Source organism: Eufriesea mexicana, unplaced genomic scaffold (genome assembly GCF_001483705.2).
Source record: "Eufriesea mexicana isolate 0111107269 unplaced genomic scaffold, ASM148370v2 scaffold22, whole genome shotgun sequence".
Classification (NCBI taxonomy): Eukaryota; Metazoa; Arthropoda; class Insecta; order Hymenoptera; family Apidae; genus Eufriesea; species Eufriesea mexicana.
In genome coordinates, this window is record NW_016908212.1 from 199,574 (window position 1) to 202,787 (window position 3,214).

The following is a 3,214-nucleotide window of genomic DNA, read 5'->3' on the forward strand; positions in this document are numbered from 1 at the left end:
CTCGTCGGTGGTAAATCACCGAGAGAGTCCTGGTGGATGATGCCACGGTTCGCCGCACCCTTCGTCCGGAAGACCAGTTTCACCGACACCGTCATTACCGTCGCCGCCATCAACCCTCAAAGAGGAGAGATCTCTTGCCTGACTTCTTAATAGCCCGCCCATAGACAGAATGTAGAGGATGGTGGTCGTCGCATGTGAGCGTCACATTTATTTATCGATATTTTTAACATAATATTTTTATTGCTCGATGACTACCTTCGCCACGCATATGACGGAAGCGTTTATATTCCCGGTACCATCTAATTCGCGATTTTTCACTGCGACATTTTCTCGTGACGCAATACGTTTATGCTTGTCGCGCGTAACTATTTAACTCCTCACCTTACTATTTAAGTTCCTATGGCGTATGCCATAGTCAACAGTAACATCGAGATATGTCTAGACAGGTTGGATCCACTCGATCCAAACGTGGCAGAGATAACGCACAACTGAGACACAAGGACATCGACAAAAATGTACCAGGAACTTGGTTCGTACATCTTTACGTTGGATGCTATCTATGAACCACGTCTCTCGCTCGTGATACTCGTGTTTGGCCCGATCCCGTACCACGTGTCTCGCCTGTTATCGTAGAGAAAGGTGTCGAGGACCACCATAGGACAAAGGTTTCGAACTTTGACTCGACGACTGGAGAGATTTTGAAATATTCCAAAGTTCTCATCGCGCATAGGGGTTTACTATTTTCTAGTAATTATACATTTCGATAACCGAAAGAATTGTGGGTTCCAAGAAATATTTCCGAAAATGCTCGCTTGGAGAAGTCGAGATTGAATCGGTTCGTGCAGTAATATCGCGTGAATTTTGCACAACGTCGACGTGGAATGAGAACATTGGGTGTTCATAATTAGCCAGAAGTCGAATATCGTAGTTGAACCTTTGGTTTGCCGGTGTGCAGTTACACATGGGCGGATTATTTAACCCCGTTTGCACGAACACCTATCGCGTTTACGCACGCACGTAACATATGTCGCGTTCATTATATGGACACGAGCAGCCTGGTACTCGATTCGACCACGACAAGTGAAACTTCGTCTGCCATTCCCTATTGAGGCAAATGATCAATTTATGCGAAATTCGCGTGGAAAGTTACCTCGAAGAAATAGGTATCGGACTACTTCCTTTCTTTAAATATTATCTTCCTTTGCAAACGTGAACGAGTTTGTAGTAGGCAATTGAGACCACGGGTGGATACTGTGGCGTTATTTCTTGAAAGCGATTTAATACAGACTCATCGATCATACGAAGTTTGATAAGCTTGTCACAGTTGCGGTGCAACCTGGCTTAATGTCAGCTCGATGACTTTTCGATAGTTCTGCCTGGTGCAAGGTGACGAAAGTTCGTCGTGGGTCCGCTGGAAATTCGACAGGATCCTATGCAAATTTTTTTCGTCGTCACGTCACGTGCGTCCTTTCGCATAAAAAATGCTGATGGATGGAGCACGGGAAGAAGCTATCATCCTTTCGCACGGTGTTCTATGAAATACCCTTTCTCTTACCGAAGTGAAATAATTCCTTTCCAATTTTTCTTTCTTCCTTTACCGATTTTTAATTTACATTTCATCAGAGAATTTCCGGATTTTCGTAGAAAGTCACGAGCATTGCAGTTCATTATTAAATCTAGATCGTATAATTTACGATCCAGCTAAAGGAACAAGAATAAATCATGTCGATATCGTGCATTGTTCGAGTATAATGGAAGATTTGAAAGGGGGTTCATTGAGAAAAAAAGCACGTGGCGTTAAATATTCTTTTTAAGCCGGCATAAGGCTTGTCATACCTTGCTGAGTAACTTTCACCTGGACCCTTCACTCGCGTTACCAAAATCCACGATTTGCCATGACGAAAGCACAGTTTCGTCCTCCCCTGTTCGCGTTACAATAAATATCTCGTAATCGGTGATTTCTAATTAAAGATAATTTTACGGTTCCCTCGGTGTTCCGGTATTTCTAACAAGCATTTAATTACAGAAACTCGTCCATGAATTTCCGGCGTGGCGGCTCATTTTTCTTCCACCCCTGTCCGGGTTTTCATCAATTTTTCAGCAGTTCTACGTAAACATTGTCGTTAGCCTGTGTCGCCCCTGACGTGACTTCTGTTGTCCGAAAGGGTCGACGGTAATTAGAAGCGTCTGAATAATTAATCGTCACGCTGCAATTGTAATGATAACGTCACTCGCGTTACGCCAGTTCATTCGTCAATTTTCTATCGTCCAATGTTCTCCTTCTACGTCACAGAAATTGTGGTACAAATGTAATGGTATTCGGATATAGAAGATTAATTACTACTATTTGGAGAACATTCATCGAAGTATTGACACGATAATGGGAAATACCATTGCAGTTTTTAGAATTTATATTATTAACATGCTAGGATTATATTAATGTATCATTACATTAATATAATATTGCAAAATGATATTGTTATTGTCTTAAGGAGCATATGTACTTATTGTTAGATCGTCTGGTCTATATAGTCATATAGTAATGCAATAATAAAGTAAAGTAATGTAACAATGGGAAATACTATTACAGTTTTTGGAATTTATGTTATTAACCCTTTGCACTCGGCGATCTTTTCGTTACAGGAAAATAATGATTCGAAGACTTTCTGCCATAAAGTCGACGATATTTCTCAAACAGTAAATAAGAAATCGTATGCAAATTAAGACGTAGAATTATTTTATTTCGATATTCCGAGCATCGTTGAATAATTGTGAATTTGATTTATTAATTAACATCGATCTTTAGAATCTGATTAAATGACGACTAAGAGTCACCCCTCGAATGCAAAGAGTTAATATACTAGGATATTATATTAATCTACCATTACATTAATATAATATTGCAAAGCGATATTGCTATTATTTTAAGGAGCATACGTACTTATTCTACTCTCGTCAAATAATTTCGCTTCCGAGTAACAAGCACGTTTTATTTGAACGTTTTACTGTTTGGAAAAGCCAACGGGAGGTCGAATCTGACTCTTAAACTGATTTTAATTCAACGGTAAGCGTGTAGGATTAGGTTCGGTCGTGCACGTGCACGCTTCGCACGATTGACAGTGATTGCGTGTTTCGGTTGTATATGCCGTGCACCACGCTTGTGCAGCGTGTAAAGGTTCCAGGAGACCAGTGATTTCATGTAACAGATACATTC